The sequence below is a fragment of the Gouania willdenowi genome, chromosome 7 (assembly GCF_900634775.1).
Source record: "Gouania willdenowi chromosome 7, fGouWil2.1, whole genome shotgun sequence".
NCBI classification, from domain to species: Eukaryota; Metazoa; Chordata; class Actinopteri; order Blenniiformes; family Gobiesocidae; genus Gouania; species Gouania willdenowi.
The window spans coordinates 33,970,591-33,996,149 of NC_041050.1; the positions used below are offsets into that span (position 1 = coordinate 33,970,591).

The window sequence follows — 25,559 nt, forward strand, 5'->3', positions numbered from 1 at the left end:
GTAAGGTGCTCCGACACCAAATGAATACATAAATAACCCCTTGATAATGAAACCTTGACCTGTTCTCTAGCGCCACCATCAGGGCAGTCTTTTAAATAAGAATGAATTTATCTTGAATAGTTTTCATCCAAATCTTCTCAAATTTAGTGAAATTAATTTTATAGTGCATCTTGAAAATCTTTCATCCAAATATTTTCTAATTTGGGGTGCACATTCATGACTTTCACAGAATAAACCATTGATGCTGTAAACCCCCCTTTCCTCTCATAAACATATTTATTTACTACTTCAGATGAGAATGCCTCAACACAATCCTGTCAGACACATTCTGTTCTACGCCACTTTCACTGTGAAAGAGCTGTTCCAAAACCTCATTTACAGTAAACCTTTTCCTAGAGGACAATTTAGAAAAGGAGAAGGAGAGATCATTCAGATTTTTGGAAGGGATTGTCTGTTGGATGGTCAACACTCTCATTCTCATCAGATAAAAATTCTTCAAAATCAGGGTCCTTCACAACACACCTAAAACAGCTTGAGGTCAAACTGACCCCAGAGGAACAACCAATTCAGCACCAAGTAAATTAGCATTTTCATTTTATGCTTAATCAATTGAACCTATCAAATTAGGAAAAGTCAAAAATACAATTTTTGAATGAGAAACATTGAATGGAGTTAAATTGACCCCAAGCATAATAGGAAGGTTAAGAATTCATATGGAGCATTTAAGTTGTACGACTAGAAAATAAGAACACCAAGATTAGTCTGAAAAAAACAAAAAGTACACTGTCATGAGTAAAGTTATATAAAGCACAAACTTTATATACCTCCAATGAACCAAAATAAACACTATCTGTATCTAACAAATCTAGTACATCTTGAATCACACACTGCAGTAGGACCAAAATAATCCAAGAGACCCGTCTCCCTGCTTCCACTCTTCAATAGTAAGCTCATATTGTGTGGGCTTTTTGTGTATCCAAGTGGGTGTGTTGCAAATGTGTTTCTGCTTTAAATCCATTAGTACCTGCACCTCACAAAGTCACACTGGGCCCAAACTACTAGTGATGGTAATAGTGTCAGACATCAAGAGCCAGCTGTCAGTGCCAATGCCATACTGAGATAAATATGTAAAAAGGGTTTGACATTCATTCACAATTTACCAACCTAATGCATAATGGATATTACTAGAAATCTCTGCTGGAAATAAAGAGTAAACAAACCATGTACAACAGGTAGTACTTTCAAGAACTGACTGGTAAACATGTGTTAGTGCAGCTCTTATACAGTGCAACAATAATGTATATAAAAAGTGAAATGAAACAATCAAAAATCTATACTGCAGCTTGTTGGATTGGATGCTTTCACACACATTCAAGCAACAACAGCGGATAACTCCTGAGCTGTACTTTCTGATACCTTGTGTAGGGCAACACCAAAAATTGAGCATTGCGCTAGTTCAGGCAGGCACGGAACTCAAGCTAGCCCTAGCCCAGCCCACAGTAGCTGTTAACAACTGACCGCATCCATCCCCTAATTCAGTTATTCATTCAACTGATCATGTTCCATACTTCCCATTGGTTAAAGTTTGTCAAGGCGCTATATTTAAACCATGGCAACACGCCTACTTCCGCATGCTTCGTCCGCAAACGCCTCGCAACCCTCCCCCACCCCAGTTCCTCCTCTTCTGTCTAACTAAACAGTGTCTTCTGTTGGCATCTAACGTCTGCGCTTCTGTTCCAGGGGGTCCTGCTGACCACTCTCTGATTATGCCTCTCAATGTAGGGAAGAGCGAGGGAGAGCTCCCTTTGCTTCTGGCTTTTCTGCATGGATGAGCAGGGAGGTCCCAACATAGAACCTTACCACCAAATCTAAACCGTCCCTAACACTGAAGTCATCTTGACTGAACTGTAGTTTATATTTATATTCTTTAAACTACCATGTTTAATTCCCAATGATGCAGAGGTCTCAAACTGCAGTCCGAGAAGGATGCAATACAGCATGTTTTGTTGCCCAAACGTGCATTCTGCATTAGCTACCTGCTGATGCAGAAATAAAACATGCAAGGACTTCAGTTTTCAAAAAAGAGTTGGAGTCCAGTTAGGTTTTTTTTTTTTTTTTTATCTATAGATTCTGGTTAACTTCCACAATCCCAAAACATGCATGTTTCCTTAAGTAAAGTCCATAAACTACAAGCAGTGATGTATATTGCCTCAACCTTTTAATCCAAGGGAATCATTTTAAAAACAAACTTTGTTTTGTTTATACTATATTTCGCAAATTATAAGTGCTCCAAAAGATAAAAACAAATGCCCATGTCATATGTCCACAGGAGTTGCTAATACTGAACATTTTGAAGAGTTTAGCTGTTTGTTTTTGTCATATATTATTCAAATAAATATTCATGTCACAATGTTACCATATCTCAAAAAGATAAAGAAAACCTTGTTTTTCCAATTGCCTGAATGAACCTCAAGAATTTAATTCAATTTATCGCCGATAAGCTTGGGAAATAGTTGAACCAAACATTAATGAGGACAAATTGTTCAGATTCCATAGTGATGGGAAGTCAATACACTTTTTAGTAAAGTATAGCTCATTAACACCAAACAGCTTTAAGTTGGAAAAAAGCAGGATCATGCCCTAACTAAATCAAACTAGCGATCACATCAAAAATCTAGAAAGATAATGACTATATTTCTATAAACCATACAGTTTACATCTTTACCTATGTGGCTTTTTCCTATTACATAGTTAAAGACTGGAGTTGATTTTTGTTTACCTGTCATTCAGGATAGAGGGTTGTCTTTACCTCCTTAGCTGAGCGATGAGCGTACAATCATGTTGTTTACTGTGTGTGTGACTTGTTTTTTACTTTCACCACACTGGACTTTGTCTACATTTTTTTTTGTTTTTTGGGGTGCAAAGTAAAAGTGATAAGAGGAGGAGTGGAATGTACCTTTGACTGTCATTGTTACTTATCATCAAACCAAAGAAATACTTTCATGTAAAGCTTTGCAAGTGTACTGGTGGTGAGTGTCACATATTTGTCAATACACAAACTGTGTTCAGCAGGATAGACAAACGTATTGAAAAATGTTATCAACACAGATAAGAAAAATTCAATGTAAAAGGCAAGCTCGCTCTAGTGACGGTCTCATGATCAATGTTTTTTTAAACTCCAAACTCCACCAAGAAGCTAGTCTCAGATATCTTAGTTTCTGCTCTAAACTTAGAGTTCACACACACTGAAAACACTATTGTATCTGTTCATATTTGATTCATATGCTTCGTACCTCAGTCACAACTAAGGGTGTAAGAAAAAAAATCGATTCTGTGATATAAATATATATATATATACATATCGCAATATTTCACTGTGATTATCGTATCGACCCAAAAAAATTCCAAAACTGATTTTTTTTTACTCATGTTTTTACCGAAAAAAACATTTGCGCTAATATATGCACAGCACATAAACACCCGGTCAATAGGTGTCAGTGAACCACATCAGACCTTGTTAAACTACATCACTCGTGACATGCAAATCGTATCATATCGTCAAATTGATGGCAATGCTCACCGCTACGCTATAGGTGTCCACTAAACTATTTAAATAAATATCAATGGAAAAAGAACTTGTGAAAAACCATTAAAATTTACAGCCTTACACATAAAAAAAGCAATTTGTAATTATTGATATTGCGAGATATATATATATATATATATATATATATATATATATATAAATATATATATATATATATATATATATATATATATATATAAATATATATATATATATATATATATATATATATATATGGCGATGCACACCCTTAGTTACAACTGATGTACGTACTACTTGTCACGACAAAAAGCAGAATAACCCATTGCAATGTGCAGAAACTTTTAATATCAACAACAGGAAGCTGCTGACAAATTTCCAGCTCATAAAAGACGCAACGACTGATCATCTCAAGCAAAATGATCCGAATAATGCAACGTTCACTGCGACCTGCCTTTGCACATTTTTCTTCCTGTCATCTTTCAAACAAAGAGTCTGTCAGTTTGGAGGAGTAAAAAAATCAATATGGCTTTGGTAGCCCGCAGGCCCATCATTCATAGGCTGATGCGCAGAAGAAAGAAGTTATGAAATATGGCTTTTGAAAAATATGTCACAGCCGAGGAAGGACGATATGTAAATGACAGCTTGTAGAATCATCCCTTTCCTCAAACGGATGTGCTTATACACATGCAAAATGTGCTTGTGTTAACATCGAGTGTTTTCATTAGGGCGGCAACTAACGGCTATTTTAATAGTCGACTAGTCATCGATTATTGAAATGATTAATTGACTAATCAGATTAGGGATGGGCGATATGGACTAACAAAAATAATCCTGATAATTTCTGGTATTTATCACGACAACGATAAACATCACGATAAATAAAAAACTATAAATAAATAAAACAATTCCCAACTTAAAGTGTGAACGGGTTCCTTACAAACACAAATACATTTTAATACATCAACGCATTAAAAATCAGTGCATGCGGATCACTCTATTAGTGTTATTGTACAAAATTAATTTATTTCCTCATTTAAAATGAAATTATTTTCTAAAAAAAAAAGCACATGAAAACCACAAATAACTCCATCAGTGTTTTTACTGTTGTTGAATCTTGTTTCATTCATCTTATGAGTTACATAGTTATGATTGATTAAGAACTATCTGATTTCCTATAATTAAACCAGATGAAGCTGATGATTTAATCATTCAGTATATTTATGTGTAATAATCTCAATAGTTATATTAGTTTAATGGGACCAGCTTTGTTTGTGAACACGTGAAATATAATTAAAAAATATTGCGTTTCACAAGTTTGGACGGATGCATAGTGACATTTATTTCACACAATGTGACATGTTTAGCTTTAATCCTTCCATAGTAAAGTGTTAAATCTGACCATAAACAAATTGATGGCTCTCTGTGGCTGTATGACAGTAAGACGTGTTCTTTTTATTTGGCCTATTCCTTATATGGAGTGGTTAGCGCTAGCTCTTAGCCCAGTCTGTGGGTTAGCTTAGCGTAGTTAGCTTTAGTTGAGTTTTCAGTTCATACTCGTTGCTTCGGGTTCATCTCTGTCCCCGTGTTTGTGGAACTTTGGGTGGACATGACGGAGGAACTTGAGTCGGTTCACTTTGTTGGATGGTTATCTGGTTTTAACCAAGTCGCGGTCCATGATGTATCGCAGCTTCAGGTAGCCGTGACGAGCACCGCCGTTTGTGGGTGAGAGAGCTGGGGGTGGGAGGCCTGGTGTGGAGAACAGCGTTTCGCTCCAAAGAATAATAAGTTGACAACAAACGGGGGCAGTTTTGGCCTGTGGAACAAGGATTTTATGGGCATTCTTGGCTAAATTGAGGGACAAATGGCCTTCGCTTATTTCCGACATGGGAATTCTCACCGGCGAGAATATTTTTGACGATAAATCATTAACGATAAAATATTGCACATTCCTAAATCAGATGATAAATCATACAATTATTTGCTCTATGTTGCTACAAACCTTTAAATTTGAGTGAAATATTCCCAGACTAGGGATGGACAATATAGATAATGATAAAAATGAACATAAATAAAAACAATAAATAAATAAAACAATTCCCAAAATAAAGTGTAATACATCTACACTATAATCTGCTTCAGTAATAGCATTTACACATAAAAAAATCTCCAATAAATGCTGACTCAAAGAGCTATTCTTTATGGGCTGATATTCTATACCATATTTTTGTGCATGTGGGTCATTCTATTAGTGTCATTGTATGCAATTCATTTATTTCCTCATTGTAATCAAATTATTTTATAAAAGCACATGAAAATAAAACAAATAACTCCAATAGTGTTTTTACTGTTTAATATAAACCACTGCTGCTGAATTTTGTTTATTTCATATCTGATAATGAGTTACATAAAGTTATGGTTGCTAAAAATCTATGATTTTAATTAAAGCAGATCAGGCTTGATGATGTAATTATTATTTACTGAGAGCAGTACTAACATGATTATACATTTAGTTTTCATCAGTAACCAGCCAAAAACAAGGCCTTGTTGGTCTCATTTCATCATTAGCCCATCCAAAAGATCAAAACCCAAGCTGTGCAAGAAAAATGTTTGTGAGCAGAAATAGCTTTAGTTTGGAAATGTTGCTGAAGGAAGTGGGAGTTATATGTTAAATTGAAACCAGAGGTAGATTAAAATCCTGAAGTTGGAATCACATTCCTCAATTTGTTACATCAGTTCTCATCACAACATCTGATTGATCTCCTGACTGTGAACTCGCTCTATTTCCAAGCTTTAAGATCAAAGTGCGAATGTCTACAGTCCAAAAGCAAAATTTGTCCAGCTTTTATTCTGACACACCCTGTGATTCTGCTGCTGCTGCTGCTGCTGCTGCTGTGGAAAACGCTCCATCTTCTCAAGCAATTCTCAGAACATCCCCGAGAGGTTAACTCCCACTCTGCATTGTATTATTACATCTTTCCCCTTGGAAAGGAGTTTAAATTTCAGCCTAAACCACTGATTCCATCATCATTTTCCTGTGCTGCAGTGCTTCTATTGTTCAGAGAAAAATAACAGCAAATATCTAAAAGTTTAGATCAAAAACAGTTTTAAACCAGAGATGTTTGACCACTTATTTACATTAGCTAGTATTACTAAGAACCATGTACACTATAGAAACTTAATCAAAGTACAGTTTAAGCACTCAGGATGAGTGATGATAAATGGGTGACAGTGTTAATGGTCCCTTAAATGAAGACATGGATTAAATTGACTTTGTTAAATTTAAGTTATTATGGTCATTAAACGGTGACCCTTTCAAGCCATCGCTGCAATTGAATGCTCCATCATTTAAAAAGGTTAAATGCACATCCTTTAAACCTCTCCTGACAATGATACAAAGACTGTCTGTTAACAAATCCAGGAATAGATTTTTGCTAGGAATTTAGCCTTTCCACTGAGAGCCAATTGGATTCTTTGATAGTTGTAATGGATTTTTTGGCACCTTTTGGAGATAAAAGCCACCCTGGGGTGCTTGTGATGAACACAGAAAACTGTGTTGTTTTATCACTGGATGGAATCAGTGCAGATAAACTGGTGACGGCAAATGTCAAAACACCCAAATCTGTAAGTTGTTTTGATAAACAGCTTGAGGTAATGTTTTTTAAAACTAGGCTTTGCACGATCACTATTTTTTGGCCGATCACTGATCAAAAAAAAAAACCAACTGATCACAATCCGATCGTATGAGGAAAGAAGGGCACCTGTGTGAAATGTCTGGTCGTAAGTATAAGGGAGCGCCTCACTCCGCTGTCCGCCCTTTAATCCGACTCTCCTTCACCTCGCGACACAACTGGCTCAATAAACAAAACTAGCTGACTCAGCGCTTTGCTCTGGCCGACAGATGTGAGTTAAATACTATAAAACGGTGTCGCGTAGAGCAAGAATGACTGTGGTGTGGAACGTCTTCAAGAGTAAATGAGATGATGAAACAATCCAATGGTAGCATCTACAAAAAGTTCAATCACAGCAATGACGTCATTGATCGGACTGGTGAATTAAGACATTACAGCCGATCACAATAACTGCATAAAATGCAAAATATCAGCCGATCCCAAATAGCTGATCAGATCGGTGTAAAGTAGGGCTGAATAATTAAAAATTGTTTTGAATGAATCTGAAATTGTTTATCATGGAACAGATTGATTCATTGAAAAATACAAAAAACTGCAAAAAATTGCAATATTGAGGAAAAAAATTGCAATTAGATTATTTTCCAAAATTGCTCAACCCTAGTCTAAAGCCTACTTAAAACATAGCATACCATAAGGGAAGTCTGGGCTTCCCTGCTTAGGATGGTGACCCTGTGACCCCACCCGAATAAGTAGTAGAAAATGGATGGATTGATATAAGCTGTGTTTTTCAGCCCAAAGCTTACAGTAAAGAATACCTGTAGTGGATTGTAAAAACCTGCCCGTCCATAAGACACGGTAGCTGCCATTTTGCTCATCTCAGATGCTGGGGTCAATTATAATTGCAATTGATAATGAATTACAATTATGACGTAATCGTAATTGTATTCTTAAAAATATGTTGGTGTTGTAATCGTAATTAAATTGTAATTGAGTTTAGATCATTTCCTTTGTAATTGTTAATTGCCATAAATAATTATAATTTATTGCAAAACGTTACAGTTCTACACATTTGGAGTCAACAGTTGTTAAAATATGCTTCACATCAAGCTTTCCCACATTTTAGCATTTAAAAAAAATTTAAATCTAGGGTTATACTGACATAAAAATGGCCCGAACGCCCACACAAAAAATATTAAAACTTATATTTGTATTGATTAGGAAGCCTAACTAGATGATAGATATTTGTTTTTAGTGTATTTTACAGTTGATTTAGGACCCGTTATCATTAGAGATGCTAACAGAAAGCTAACACAAGAGGAAGATTACCTTTTATTAGGTTATTTATTTCAGGCTCAGTAATTGTGATTAATTGTAATTGAACTTCAGTAATTGAGAGCATACTTGAAATTAGCTTTCTGAGGATAGAAAATCATTTTAATTTAATTGTAATCAGGAAAAAATGCAGGTCACTGTAATCGTAATTGAATTGTAATTGAAAATGTAATAGTAACTGAAAAATGTCACTGACGCCAACCTTGGCCGGTAGTGACCTTGGGTCGTTGCATCTCACTGTGCGCAGGCTCAACGCAGATTTTCCTATAATCTCCAGACTTGTGCCACAATAAATCCGCTCTCTCTCTCCTACTCATTTGTTTAGTATGATCTCTATATCTATAAGTCTCATATGTAACTAGTACTGCCGGCTGTGGCTGCTACAATGTGCAGCAAAAGCTCACAATAACTGCTCCAAAGTAGCTCCAACACACATCCTCATGCTGTCCGTCTCAGAAATAAAAATATATTAAAGAAGTCAGAAAAGCACAACTGAAATCACTACAAAATCAAAGCAATCTGGTATTGGCCATGGGAAAAAAAAATAAAAAAATGGGAAGCCTTGACTTCAAGTCACATCTGGCCAAAAATGGCTGCTCCCCATGGATTATATTTTAGGGTAAACAAACGTGCAAAAAGTACAAATGCTGAAGCAAAATACCTCACAGGCACATTTATTAACAAACAGCTTCACAATATTTGACGTTTTTGACTTTGTTTTCTTATAAGGGACAGCACGTGTGAGTGAGTTTTATAGTGTGGCTTGTCTAGGGGAAGGACTGGGTTAGGACACAATCATCAATCTATGTAACTGTGCTTTTCATGCTGTTCTGATAAACAGTGAAAGCAGTGACTCCTAAAATGAGTATTTCAATAAAAAAATAAGCTATAACATAAAAATATATCATTATAGGCGATATTGTAATTTTCTATATCGCCAAAATAGAAAACTTGATATGTCTTGAATCTCAATATATTGCCCAGCCCTATTGGTAATATAGTTATGTGCATTTCTACTACAGGTACCCTTTAACACAATACGTCTCAAGCAGCTTCTGAAATGAAAATAACAGAGTACATTTATGTTAAGATCAGGCATTTTTTGCAGTATATGTCAGATGACTGTGTCTGCATTGACGTGCTCAAAGCCCACTCACTCTATAAGCCAATCCCAGAGCCTCGTCGTGCCATACCCATTTCATCATGCAGCTTTCTCCACATCTCAGCTTTATAATCAGCCCCTCCCTTCTAATGGCATACAGTGACAGTCCATCAATCCTTGCAGGGCAGCTGCTGGCTCTGGTAAACCAGGGACAGGGCATTGGGGGGGTTGGGGGGCTTGAGAAAGGAGTGTCAAGATGTCCTTGTTCAAGAGAAGCCACATACACACACATCCTCTGAAGCTTCCGCACTCAGCACTCCTGGAAGCACATGGCGTTGCACCACGGTCAGGTCTGCTGCAAATCATGTCGCACCACAACCGAGATAAATGATACGACTTCGGAACCAATGAGGCTGCAAGTTCATCCTCTGAGAGAGGAAAGCCAACTAGAGGGAAGTTGTCCCACCTGCGTCTAGATAGTAAAAGCACTCTCTGTGAAAAAGAGCTGCATAATAAAAGGAGGTTATATACGCACTTTATGTGCAGATTCCACACTCCTGCAATTGAACTTCTTTGTTCGCTCTTCTGAGCCGATACGGAAAGACAGATTGTGTGATTAGAAGCTTATCTGTGAATGCCTAATTATTGCAGTGAAATAGGGTGAAAATGTGCATATCGGAATTATTAGAGCAGAAAACTCAAGCAGGGTCACTGTAAAGTTAATCCTTACTGATTAAAACAAATTTAGCAGTGAAATCCTAGAAAAGAAAGAGATAATCACTCAACTGATGGAAGAAACAGCTTCTCCACTCAATACCACAATATATTTGTTTGTATGGTAAAAGAGGGTGATCATAGGAAGATTAGAAATACAACAGGTTAAAAAAAAAAAAAAAACTAATTAAAAAAGAACATTATTCATTGTCATTAGCATGAATAAGGTGTCATGAAGGCTGTCATTAAGTGTCACTTGCTAAATTATGACACCTTTGGAGCTATGTTGGCATTTTCTGGGTTAGGTGGAGGAATCTAGTTGGGTTAGGTAGGGTTAGGGTAACAAAGGGTTAGGGTAACAAACAACCCTTAAAGAGTAACTAAACTCAATTCAAAAACTGCCTCGATTATGGGCGTTACTCCTAAAGCAGTAAGACAAGACCAGTCAGGCCGCGCTGCTGTAACATCTGCGATAAAATACAACACACGCACACAATCCCCACGTGAAGCTGCACCCACACACACACACACACACAAACACTACATTGGAGTTCCAGCCTCTGTTCAGTTATGAACGCCACTCATACACAAACGGAAAGACACGCGACAAGAACGTTCGCGCACACGCAGAGACAGGCGGGAATACACACATGATGTATCTGTACACACACACATAGCTTGATAAACCCTCTGATTAGTGCAGAATCTGCTCTTTATAGAAGCACAGAGTCAAAAACATTACATCTGAAGTGATAAGTTCCTTATTGGAACTGTCAATCACTGAGGGCTGTGATTGGAGGAAACCCTCCTCCCTCCTATCAGCTTTTGTAGGAGGGGCGGGGCCAACAGTGAAACTTGATGACACAGGAATCTAAAGAATCCGTTTAAGCCAATAGCTTATTTCAGTTGTAATGGTCGGCGTTCAAAGCTTAGAGGCCAGTCACTCTGACATTTTACAACTAAAAATGCAAAATTTAAATACTTTCACGAAAATGTTAAAAGTTGGACAAGGATCAATCAACAGCACTACTTAATACCCAAATACATATGTATTCAGCAGAAAGAAGTGGGTTTGGGGTTTAATGACAGCTTTCATGACACCTTATTCATGCTAATGACAGGTGTCATGTCATCAAAATGATAGCGTAATGTCAGCCTTATATACAAAACTTCAACTAAAGGGTTACCAGATTTTTTGGCATTCTAAATTTTCCAACTTATATCCATCCATCTATTTTCTGACCAACTTGCTTTTTTTTTCAGGGTGGTTTTGGGGGTCTGCTGGTGCCTATCTAAGCATTAGATGGGGGTACACCCTGGACAGGGTGCCAGTCCATTGCAGAAATTTGGCAACTTCTCCCAGCTAATCCTGTGATTCCCAAAATCCTTCCCAGTCCTGGTGCTGACCTCAGATTTCAAAATACAAAGGAGTCATCTTTAGTTGAGAGGTTGGCAGTTCCATTCTGAGGCCATTCCTGTTTGAGTGTCACAGTGTTTTTAGGAAGTAATTAAACGCTCAGCAAGACTTTTTGTCATTGTGTCCTTGGGCAAGACACTTCACCCACCCTGGCTAGTATTTATATGATGTGTGAGTGAGTGTTGGTGGTGGTCAGAGGGGCCAATGGCGCACTATGGCAGCGTTGCTTCCTTCAGTCTACACCAGGGCAACTGTGGCTACAATAGTAGCTTACCACCACTAAGTGTAGAGTGAAAGAACAATGCCATGTAAAGCGCTTTGACTGAACAAAAAGGCGCTATATAAATCCAATGCATTATTATTGCATTAATAGGTGCCAGTACCAGGAATTTTACGTGAGAATTTACCAATAAATTCTTTAAAATATCATACAATGTGATATCCTGGATTTTTTTTCACATTCTGTTTCTCACAGTTGAAGTGTAGCTATGATGAAAATTACAGACCTCTCTGATCTTTTTAAAGCGGGACAACTTGCACAAAAGGTGACTGCCAAATACTTTTTTGCCCCACTGTATCAGTACCTTTACAACGTGCCGCAGGCGCATACAAGATCACATTGTTACCCCTGTGATTCACAGGGAAAGTAAATAATTAACATCATACTGATGAAAAAAGTTGAGTTCAAACCAAAGCCTTCTTAGACTTTATTTCTCTTTATCTCAGCAGCACATCAGACTAAATATAATCCTCCTCAGGCTCCAGGATTTAAAACATATTCAGACAGAGGAGGAGGAGGAGAATCACTTCACTCTTGATCAACTGATGAAAAAACTGACATGTGCTTGCATCATGTTTATTTTTATTTATTTTTAATCTGACCACAGAGCTGACTTCTCTAAATAATAGTTCACAAAGAAAAGTCAGACGTCTGTTTTATATGCAGTTGCCATGGAAATCCAAGCCAAAACAAGACAAAGAGGAAGAAGAAAAAAAAAAAACCTTGGAAGCATAATTTTACACACTGACACACATGCATGTGCTTGAGAGCGATGCAGAGGTGAGGCGTGATGAGCGCTGTCATGAACAACATGACAGGCCATGTGAAGAAAGACACAGAGATGAAGGCCAACAGATGAAGAAGGTGTCAGATCCTCATCAGCCTTGAAGCTTTTTACAGCCAATGATCAGCCAACAACATGTAAAGTCTTATACATTTATTTTATGTATTTATTTATTTATGTGTCTGTTTGCTGCTGCTGACACTGTGGCCGCAGCGAAGAAAATGGATGGATGGATAGATGGATGTATTTGTTTGCACATTCAAAATATTATTAAAAATCCATCAAACATTTATAACATAACTGTGCTGGTAGAGGTCAAGGTCTTCTCAACCCACCTCACCAATTCCAACGACAAGTAACCAATTTCCATATACAAAGCAATAGATTAATACAAAAAATTAAACTTTTCCAAAAATTACCAACCTCTGTTAATGAATTTTTAAAATAATTGTGAAAATCAGAAGAATATTTAAAGAAATTACAGAACACATTTGGTAACTCGGTGGGCAAGAGCACATACCTATACAAAAATAAACAATTTCTGTTAAGGTTAACATTGAAAATGGACTAAATTTTGTATTTTCTGATCAGCGGACCAGATGAAGACAATCTATCCGAGGAATTTCTTTTGGAATTAGCAAAACCTTATTTTTTAAGATTATTTCTGAGCAATTCAACAATTAAAATTATACTTTCCATGTTAAAATAATTATGCTACTAACAAACTTTAAGAATATGATCTTTCAAAAAAATATAGGGAAAATGTATAAGCCTGTTTCAATTTATTATTAATGTATTAATTAGTAATTAGTACACATTTTGTAAACAAATGTAAATTTTTTTAAAGAAAACAAATTGGTTAGTAATACAGTAGAACTTGTAAGGATACATCAAAGCAATCAGTAGATGCCTCTGAGGAAGACTGACAGATGGCAGTCGAAACATGTCAGGAGATCAAAGTAAATTTCAAAGTAAAGTTGTCTGAATAAATTAAACCTTAATATATTATGAGATGACAAAATTAACTTGCTGGAATTATCAATTGGTTACTAATAATAAGTTATTCGTTTTATAGTTGTAAATCTAAAATTGACACTAAAGTGGCAAAAAGTATTTCCTGCAAATACTCCATTGATCGATTGACTAATCGATGGAATACTTAACTAACGTTAAGGCTGTGCAATTAATAAAAATTTTATTACAATTTTGATTATTACACTCAACGATTACAAGAATAACATAATCGATGAAAATGATTATTTAAAATGTTCTTATTTTTGTTATGTTTCATTATACATACTGTACTGTTTGATTTGCTAAACAAAACAAACTTCCACGATTTAGGACATCTACAAAGATTAAAGCTTGGCACACATGAGAAAAAATGATTATTAATACTAACTTTGAGTTGTTTAATGCATGTGCATGCAAGCTTATAAGTTCTGCCTCTCTCAAAGCAAAAGCTAAAGCTAGCTTGCAGGCTATTAGCGATGGTCGCGAGCCATGTGTCCCTCAATATAGCCAAGAATGGCCTCAAAAACCTTTTTCCAACATATTTTACATTGTTTTGTACAAAAAATAAATAACTTTTTGGTTGACAAATAATTGTTTGAATAACCGTGATTTCAATTATGACTAAAATCATCGTGAATATTATTTTTTCTATAATCGAGCAGCCCTAACTAACGTAATATTTAATGTTTACCCAAATAAATAACTTTTTTCAAAATGCATCAAATATTTAAAATGACTAATGTACTGTATATACTGTTTATGTGTTCCTCTATTGTAGGACGAGTTGTAAATACACGTGTTGTTTGCAGTGTAGTCCAACTAAACACACATATCAGAGCTAAGGTATCATCTTACTGTAAAATATTAGTATTTAACTCTGTTTTTTGGGTGAAATCATTCTTCTGTGAATCATCACAACGGAGTCCGACACAGGGATTTAGATTATATTTTTAAAAATCTAGTAATCTAAGGGTTAGGGTTAGCTAGTAATCTCAGTATTAATGAACATCAGTGTAATTTCACATGAAGCCTTCCTATTTTTTCTCATTCCTGTGTTTGTCATACTTTCCTATAATAGAAGAAGTTCAACATTACATCCAAAATACCAAATTCAAACAAAGTTTCTACTACGTTAAATCACGATGTTAAAACAGATTCAAATTGAAGTAAAATATGACCAGGATTGACTCTCGTTGTGATATTTGTTAACATCCTACATGTTAAACATTGCTGAATTGCTATAGCAGTAATACTGTATATAGAAAATATAGTACCAAATGTCATCTATGCTTCTTCTAAGTCTCGCGCAAACAATATTATATCATTAATAAATACCTTACAAGACTTATTAGCTAAAGTATGACCACACCTACTTTGTTTTTAGTGTCAAATTAAAGGTGTTTATACACAGTTTCATTGTAATATATAGTAATTATGATCAAATCTGAGATCTGGACTTAATAGAAAATGAAGTCATTATTATATTTGGCAGCACCTTTAATGTGGTACCCCAATTGTCTTTTATTGATACACAGATATGACCTAATTATTAAACTAAAAATGGTTAAGGAAACATTGATTCCAAATGTATTTCAAGGGTAATACTAAACTTTATGCCAAAACAACAAGTTAATCCTAATTTATGCAATGTTAACATTTGATGCCATGTTCAGAACAGCCTCAGGCATCAGAAAAATAGGGTGTCTGAGTTTTGTGGGGGGTGCATTGATGGCTATCGTAGTCCATGGCCTATATATATCTTTTAAGGGGTCCATGTTACGCTAAATCAACTTTTCTGTGCTTTAAACATCATAAAGTGCTAATAGAGCTTCATACACATGGCCAAAGTGTTTTTTTCATTGTTTCCCTCAATCGTTAGTTAGAGGGTGATTTGCTCCTCTCTTACTGCAGGGTGAGCCCAAACACCTCGCTCCAATTTGATGACGCGTTCCCACTTTGATGACGAATTTGACGAGGCACTGAGCTGTAGAAGCCGCGCCTCCAGAAAGCTCTCTGCCGTGATTGACATGTAAACAGACACACCCACGAAGGTGAGCATTTCAGCGTCCTTCACGCAGTGCTATGTATGTATTTTCTACAGTCTATGTATGTACCGGCAAACGCCCCGCCCCCACGCTCTGTCTCGTGTTTATAAAGCAGCATGAGCTCGGCTACAGAGTGGGTGGGAGGAGGGCGGGTCGTCCTCTGGCCCTACGTCACCGTGCAGGGAGGAGGAAGTCAGTGTCCCGTCTGTAGACACGCCCACTCATGAATATGCATAAGTAGGCCGCAAATCAGCCTGTTTGTGTAGAGTTGCTTAGAAAGTGACATTTCAGAGGCTAAAACTCTGGAAAACAGGAGAGTTTGGGGACATAAACATCAAATACTATGTTTTCGGGTTCTTAGAACAAATGGAGATGGGTGAAAAATAGCATGATATAACTATTTCTGCAAAATGCCTTACTTAATGCATGTAAAATACATTGTCCAATGTCCATAATAATACACTTTGTATTAAACTAAAAACTAAATTATCCCTCAGGTATCAGCACAGACACTGATAACCTTCAGTATTGATGTAGGTTTTGAAATGAATGTTTACTTTTGTAGTCCTATTAAATTTGTAGTTGAGACACATCTTAGATATATTTGATCTCACTGTGCCACCTATTATAATAACATGTTATCTCATGTGATACAATGCTGTGTATGACCTTGTGTTCTTGTTAGGCTCCTCTACGTCTAAGCAGTTTGTGATCTGTGGAGAATTATCTGAGCGTTGGCCCTGCTTCTGAGGGAAAACACAAATCCATCACAGGATGTTGTGGATAATTGTGTGATAGACTTATAACAAGCTGGCATGTGGACTTGATGTACATACAGTATATGCACCGCACGCATGCAGCTCTCTGTAGCACATCAGCTACCACTTGGGGTGCATGCATTGATTGGCAATGGATTACATGTGGGTTGCTACACCGCAGAGCAAAGATTCAACCACCGCCTTCAGTTGCCATGTGTCTTATTTACACCATAATCTGAAGCTAGGGCTGCACAATTAATCACATTTTCATCGTGATCACAATTTTGGTTGCCACGACTACATTAACCTGAGCATCTGCAATATTCACATTTGAAATACGGACTCTGTAATACTATATTTTGTTTATTCAGTTAGCCTTTGGTACATTTTAAATTCTTGGGCTAATTGTTTTTTATATTTTAATTTTTTATTATAATTCAATTTTAAAGCTTCATTTTGCACTGTAAATTGTACACATATTTGTTCAAAAGTAGCACAATAAAAACACAGATTTTTCCCTAATATGATAAATAATTGTGATTATAATAGTGATTACAATATCGATCAAAGTAATCATGATGATCATTTTGGCCAGAATCGTGCAGCCCTATCTGACGCTACTGTATTGCTCCAGCTGGGAGGTTTGCTAAATTGTGCACAGATCAGAAATAAAAGCTGATTACTAAGTGAAAAAGTAGCATGGGTCATTCCATGTCATTTCAACTAGAGGTGTCCTGATCCGATATCGATATCGGATATCGGTCCGATATTAATCTGAAAACAAATATCGGATATCGGATTCAAATTTTGGACTTTCCGTTCTTTTTTTTCTTTTTGTCAATTGAACTTTATTTAATTTAGAACGTAAATGTAATTCGCTTTCAGGTGGAAGATAATCATTGTAATTGGGAAAAATGCTGATCACCATAATCGTAATTGAGTTGAAACTGAACATGAATAATTGAAGACTTAAATGTAATTGACCCCCCGCCTTGGTAAAAAGTACTTCCACTAAAATCCCTCTTACAGATGAATAGAATACAGTAAAATGATAATGTTCTCTTCTATAGCCCCAGAAAGCTCTGCCCTTTAGCCTGAATGAACAAATTGGTGAAGAAACACCACAACAGATGTAATGAACACCAGGCAGGCTGAGAGTGGTGAGGTTGGAGGGATACAGAGAGGGGCAGATGCATTGGTTGGACAGATGGATGGATGGCTTTTATATCTTATTTCCTTCGCCTCCAATAATTCCACATGTGAACGATACTGGGAGCGATACAAGGCTGTGGTCTGGTTGCAACAAGACAAATTTAGATAGGCTCAGTGTCTAAGTGGTGAACAGAAGGATCCTGAAGCAATAAAGAAAATAATCACAAATGTATCATATTGGTGATATTATTATTATTATTAGTATTATCTATCCTACTTTATTTTCTACTACTGTAATGTGTATCTGATCCCTATTTTTAACAGTCTTTTACTTAATTATACACTTATTTATTGTTTATTCTTTCTTTCGTCTTAAATGTTTTTATTCTTTTATTTGTGATTTATTTTCTGTGGCTGTAACAAAAGCAATTTCCCCCTGGGATCAATAAAGGAATTCTAATTCTGATTCTCTGATTAAATCTTAGCAAATAATAATAAATATTCATCTAATGAACGTAAACAATCACTGAATTCTGTATCTTATCAAAATATGACTATCATAGACTTGTAATTGTAACCACTGCGGCTCATTTTGCAGTGACTCATGGCTGCTGATGACACAGTCCCCTCTGTTCTTTTTTTTTTTTTTGCTCAATACTGACCAGTGCAAACTGATCACCCCATCATTTCTGTGCATTTGTAGCGTCACGGTGATAAAAAAAAAAGATAATGGATGGATCAGCAGTAAGTGGTTTACACAGTCGTGCACGAACCAAAGATTTGGAATCCAAGGCACATTTTACCATTTGAATGTAAATGAAGGAAGTGTGTAATTGTTGGAGAAGCCATTGTGTACACATGCAAATGTCAGACCACCCAGGGCCAGCTGTGGCTACAGATGTGGATACCAACAATCAGAATAACTAGCTTTGAGCTCAGTTTGAGAATCATTAAAAATGATGTTGGTGGAGTGTGTGTGTGTGTGTGTGTATGGGGGGGGGGGGGGGGGGGCTATGATACGTAGCTGATGTATTAACACTTTGGCTGCACTCTGTGCTGTGTTTTCTGCGTTATATGCTGCAACTTTTGAATCAGCAGCAATGATTACAAAATGACAAAAACATGGTAAAAGTCACCAATTCATCGTTATATTTTGCCTTTTTTGCCCGTTTGAGATTTGAGCCATTTTATATTTTGAATTTGACTTTTTTACATTGTAATCCAGAAATACAAGTTGCACAACTTTGGCTTTTCTTAAACATGAGTGGCTATATAGACAGTGTCACTATTTATAAAGTTCATTATTTTAATTTAGCTGTGTTTTGCTTCTTTGACTTGAATCATATTTTGGTTTACATAAGAATTTATCTTCATGTACAGGAGTGGTTCTCAAACTTTTTGGGCTCAAGTGCCACTTTTCTCTTATTTGTCAATCACAGTACGGTGCACGCTTTGTCCGACGACAACATTTTGCTTAAAATACTATGAACAAACAACTTTAGAGCATAATGATGGAATGAATGAGCGTTAACACAAAGAATAAAACAGTGTTTAGTGGCTCCTGAATAGATTTTTCTACAGTTTTTTTTAATCATTTGCAGTCATCTCCTACCTTATACTTTCAGTTAATGTTTTAATCAAGGTCATTTCCATCATCATTTTTACGATTATCATATCTAAAATTAAAATAAACATTAATAAACTAAATGTTTAATACTTTTAAGTACCCGCTGTAGTGCCATCACATATGCCCATTTGAGAAACACTGATGTAAAGCATATTTCCTATGCACATCAATTTTCTTATTTCATATATTGATTCATATATTGGCCATCAAATATATCAGTTATCGGCAAAAATCTAGCCTGGCAGTAAGCCACACCCACTTTCTTACTTTTTGTAAGAGAGTGGGTGTGGTATTTCCTCGGTTTCAAAAGAAACCGAGCCAATCAGAGCCGTACAGAAAGAACACCATATCTCCTTGTGTCAAACAAACATGGCGCCCTGTTTTAAAAGACCTGGATATATCGTTAAAACCACAACAAGAAGAGGATTTAAAACCGTAAGTCTGTCATTTTCCTCTGTCGGAGCCGGCTTAGCTTGTCGCGCTATTGTCGTGACGTCGTTCGCTCTTCGTTTGATTGGTTACTCAGCGCGTTTGCCCCGCCCCGCTCAGCCCCCGGAACTCAAACACCTGGTAAACATTGTAGTAAACATTGAATAATACAAGGAGATTAGGATAGATTCCAGGCTGACGCTGACCACCACCTATATTCAAGCACAATTCATACCCATTCAAATAAGGCAATGTGCGTAAAGTGCCTTGCCAAGGGACACAATGACAATATCTGAGATGGGACAGGATTTGAAACCCCAACCCTTGGGTTATTGGACGACCCACTCTACCACTGAGCCACGGCCGCCCTAACGTAAGAATGTATCTTTATGTACTGTATATATCCTGTGTATATCAACTAGGGAGGTCCTGATACAACTTTTTTATTTCAGATATAATACCGATATTGCAGCATTGCGTATCGACCGATACCGATATTATATCAGCATGACTCATACATACTTTAATAACATTTTTTTTTAGTTAAAAAAAAAATAATTACTTATTTTGTAGTGTTGGATGTTAGAAAAGGTTTGATCAAGTGATGTCACTCAAACAGAGAACAATAGCCAGCAACAGTAGTTATGACAAAAACTGACCCATTTATTATTAACCAATTGGTTACAGACATTTTAAATTGCAACATTATATCTACAGTATTCTGCAGTTGAATAAAAAAATCTAAATTTAATAGCAAAAAAGTAAATAAAAAATCGAAAATTTGAATTCGAGATTCGTTTTCAGGCTGATATCGGACCGATATCGATATTGGATCGCAACACCCCTAATATCAATGTTCTTATTTTATATAGCAATTGATAAATAGGCCATCGACCAATATATCAGTTATTTACAGTAGATATCAGTACTTTACAACTTTATAGTGCAAGGTGCAACTCTTGGTTCAATAAACAAATCAAAGGGATGTGAAAAGTACTCGAGTATTGTCTTTTATTGTCAATTATTTACATTTAACCTGTTAGATGCTCTTGTACTTCTCTGGGTATGCGTGCCAGTGGTTGAGAATCTCTGTTCCACACTTGTTGCCCATTGGTTCCTTTGTGGTGTCCTAATTTACAACATTATTTGGTATTATTACAAAGGTAATTCTATGTATAGTTTAATATAGTGTGTGTATATAGATGTGTGTGTTCCCTCAGTAACAGAGCATTTCATGGCTCAATCACACGTTCCTGTCCAGTGAGCCACACCCGTGATAATAACACTCCATCTTTAATTAGCTGATGATGGTGGAGCATCAGCTGTGAGCCTGTAGTCATGGTCCATGTGCGTGAGGAGAGGAGATGAAGAACAATAGAGAGCTGCTGTGTCTGTCAGGGCGGACACACCTGCATCCAGCCGGGCCTCGTTAATAAGAATAGAGCAGTAGAAGCTGGTTCCACCATAGATGGAGAATCATCAGCCTCCATCTGCATCCAACCCTCACACCGGAGCCACAAAGCGGTGCACACAGCTCACCACCACCGCTACTGCTACTGCTGCTGCTGCTGCTGCTGCTGCTGCCTTTCCATTCAATGTCACCAGGCAACATGCAGTCCACAGCATTTAAAAAAATAAAAATAAAAGACAGATAAATACATAAGAATTACCTGCCCTCCAAGGTCCGGGTGTCAGGCTTTAGCCCAGGTTGTGAGCATCGGTCGGAGGAAGGACGGACGCCTCCGCCCCTGGAGCGTCTTTCCGTTCCTTTCCTTTTCCTCTGCCGCGGAGGTCTGAGGATGGAGCCGGGACAGCAGGCACTAGACAAGCCGGCAGTGATGGCTAACAGTCGGTGAGGCTAGGAGGAGAGTGGAGGGGTGGAGGGGCGTTTACCGTGAACAAGGGAACTCCTAACGTCGTGCGTAATGTGGCACGTTGCGTCCTTTATCTGAGTCCTGCTTCACTCTGTGGTTTCCAGGTCATGTTTGTTGTTCTCACCTGGTCTCACCCTGAACAGCCCTGGTATTTTCCTTCCACACCAGCCCACTATCCATTATCAGTGACACCATGTAGAAGATTTTATTAAGTCAGTGATGCTCAACATGTGGTGTTTTATGTCTTCATTTTAATTATTATTCCCCCAGAAAACCTTCAAATGGGGACACTTTTTAACCTATTTCCTTTGTCCCATTTTTGCCCCTGACACTTTTTTTTTTTTCTCAGACTTTAGCTACCGTTTGCCAATAAATACCCCTTTTTTCTTATTTTTGGTCATTTTTTGCAAGTTCTTTTTGACACTTTTATCCAATTTTTGTCATTTATTACATTTTTTGACCACTTTTCATCCAAACGAGCTGACTTTTGCCCAATTAATACCACTTGTTTCCATTTTTCCCCACATTTTCCCTCTTTTTCTTCCACATTTTTGCTCATTTAAGCTACACTTTGCCATTATGTGCCACTTGCTTCCATTCTTAACTGCTTTTGGACCATTTTAGTCACTCAACACTTTTTTCTTGCCATGTTTTTGCCACTTTTGGACCATTTTTGACCACCTGTTAACATGTCTGCCCTCACTTGCTCGTAAAAAAACAAACAAAAAAAACTAAAAACGTAGTAGACCAAACCGGGGTGCCAGTCCACCCCTGCCTGGAACCCACATTCTTCCTATTCTTCCACTTTTATATGTTTTAATTCAACCAACCAAATTTTTTTTCCAAAAATAGCTGTTGAACACACACACACACACACACACACACACACACACACACACACACACACACACACACACACACACACACACACAATCTTTTTTCAAACATAGATCTATATATTTTCCTGTGTAACAGTCGTTTCACAGCATGCTTTATTTATTGTTGGTTCCCTAACATACAGTAAACATGTTATGTATAAACTTAAAAAGTTAGAGACCCAATCTTGCACAGTTGGAACTTTGTTTATTTTCCACAAAGGCATCTGTATTAAAATAAAGGTTTGTCAAAATTTACAATTCAGTTAAAAATAAAATAGCACATTTTTTTTTATTATTATTATTCTCTGGCTATAACTATTTATCAACTCTAAAACTGAAAAACTGAAAAATAACCGCCATTAAATGCTGTTTTGGCACCGTGCATTACGTTTAATCTGGTCGGTCATTTTACAACAAAAAATTTTGTACTCAAATTACTTTACAAGTAGAATTACTGATTAAGAAATATACTCAAAAGTACCCTTAAAAGCCACTCAATTACAGTGAGTACATGTAATCCATTACTTTCACCTCTGCTGTTAAGAGCTTTAGGTTGGAAAGATGCTTCAACCTGATTCATAGGCCGAGAGTTTAATCTCTTTTGAACTGAGTTTATAGTGTTCTGTAGATCAGTGATCATTTATCAATCAATTCAAGGTACGTGTGCACCTGGCAATGTTTCCACAGCATCAGTGATAAAAAAAAAATCCATAATGTACAATGGCCAAGACAACAAAAATAACTTGTCAATGGTTACATGACACAATAAGTGTGACAACCACTGATTTAGATACATGTAAGTATAGATGAGGAGGATTTCTAATGGGATAATATTCTACATTTTCCACAAATAAACAGACAAAGTATCCAAAAGAGTGATTCCAAATATAAAGATAAATAGAGTGTTTTTCTGTCGTTTTTTTTGTTATCTCCGGATTCCAGGTATCGCAAGTCACAATCACCTTTTCATACACAGGTCAATTGAAAAAAGACAAGGGCTTTTAGGGAGAATGTTGGACTCCCTCTGATCTTCAGTGTAACAAAGAGTTAAGGTCAATTCATTGCAGTTGAATCATTGTTTTCCATGACACACGTCATGACTGCACATGTGTGTGACTGTATTAAGGCCTACACGACAATAAAGTGACTATTAGAACATATAAAAGAAGTTGGTGCAGAGCTGTCCCTGGTCCTGAATCTTTTGTACTGACCTCATTACCTTCAATCAGAGCTGTCCATTGTCTTGACTTGAGGTCATCTTAACCTTTAAAAAAAAAAAATTAGACTATTTGAGCATAGGCACTAAAACGGCAGGGTTGCTTTGTGTGGTGCAAAAACTAATTTAAGACAAAGAAAGTCTCTGGGGTCGCCAGAAATGTGTAGTATAAAAATGGGGTCACGACAAGAAATAACGGTTGGCAACCACTGCACTAGCCTAATCAATTATCTTTATTTTATTAGTGTTCTCACTGCCTCTGTGTAATGTGATTACACTTGCAACAACATCTGACAAGATGTGACATATTTACCAAGACTAAAGTCTGTGTCTGACGTTAAGTGAAAGCTGCCATACATTTGCTGGTGCAGCAGGCTGAAAGCGTGAAGGCTCAGTGGGTGATGTATTGTAGTGCATCAGTGACTCAGTGCTCAGCTCCCTCATGTTGAGTTGAAATGCAAATATGTGCACACAGGGAAAAAAACCAAAAAAATCTATTCCTACTGCCACGCTTCACTGGGTCTCCTTCAGTTTGTGTCAGGATTTAAAATAAGAACCATATGGACGATATTATTACATCATGAACTTACTCTGGACTTTTATGTTCTCATTTTTTTTTATCCAAGGAGTTTAGTTTGATAAATATAGATAAATACAGAACCACAGTGGCCTTTGAAAATATTAGCAGATTTATTTTCAAGCAGTTTAATATGCACGGAAGAGTAACAGATACAAATTTAAAAAATCAAAAATAAAAGTTAAGATCAAAAAAATGAATAAATAAGAATAAAGATTTTTTTTTTTTTAAGACAAAAAATAATCCTGACTAAAAAAAACAATACAAATAATAAAACTACAATTGTGATTTTTTATTTATTTTTTCTTCCACCACTGGCTGTGTTTTTTCTTTCTTTCTTTCTTTCTTTCTTTCTTTCTTTCTTTCTTTCTTTCTTTCTTTCTTTCTTTCTTTCTTTCTTTCTTTCTTTCTTTCTTTCTTTCTTTCTTTCTGGCTCTGTTTTTTTCCCCAGTGGTCCTGATCCTCTTTGGTGTCTCATAATTATGACTTAAATTTTATTATTATTGCTATTACCCTAGGGGTACGCAATGGCACTACACGGGGTACTTGAGAAAGAGAGAAATTGAAAAATTATCAAATAAAAGTATTAGAAATATAGGGTTTGTTTATTTTTTAGTTAAAATGATCATCATAATATTGAGGACTGACCTTTGTATTTTCAGTTCCTGTTCTTTTGATTAGAACAGAAACTGAAAATACAAAGGTCAGTCTTGGTCTCACACCAGGCGGGAGATGATGGGAAACAATAAAAACTATAGAAATAAATCCTTTCAAGAGGCACTAAGTACAGTTTCATTCACTTGTTTACAATAAGATTCTTTAAAATGTGTGTGACCACCCACTCCTTCCATTTTCCTGCCCTGACTCCCTCTTCCCTGTTCCCTTCCCCTTCACCTAGGCGTAACACTGGGCAGGGTCGGGTGGGGATGTGAGAAGAGGGGCTGGGCTCGCGCCACGACTGGAGGAGCAGCCACCGCCGCCGGAGGCCAGGCGCTCGGCCCTCCTCGCCGCTCCCCCCACTCCCTGGCCTTGCCACCATCATTGGTCCACCGCCGGGCGGAAGGCGGGTTGGCGGAGGGGGCGGAAGCTTGCCTCGGCCATGACCAGGAGTCGAACAGGCAGAAAAATACTAGCAAAAGCCAATTAGCCCAATGAATATATCC

The 25,559-nt window shown here is 36.9% G+C and overlaps 1 protein-coding gene across 1 annotated transcript in view; it reads right to left on the bottom strand.

Annotated features, from left to right (window-relative positions):
• LOC114467164 (band 4.1-like protein 1) overlaps positions 1-21,815 on the bottom strand; it is a 63,443-nt gene extending 41,628 nt beyond the window's left edge. The window contains exon 1 of the mRNA XM_028453256.1: positions 21,522-21,815. The gene's annotated coding sequence lies outside the window, so the exon portion shown is untranslated. The remainder of the gene's footprint in view (positions 1-21,521) is intronic.
• Positions 21,816-25,559: the final 3,744 nt, after the last annotated feature.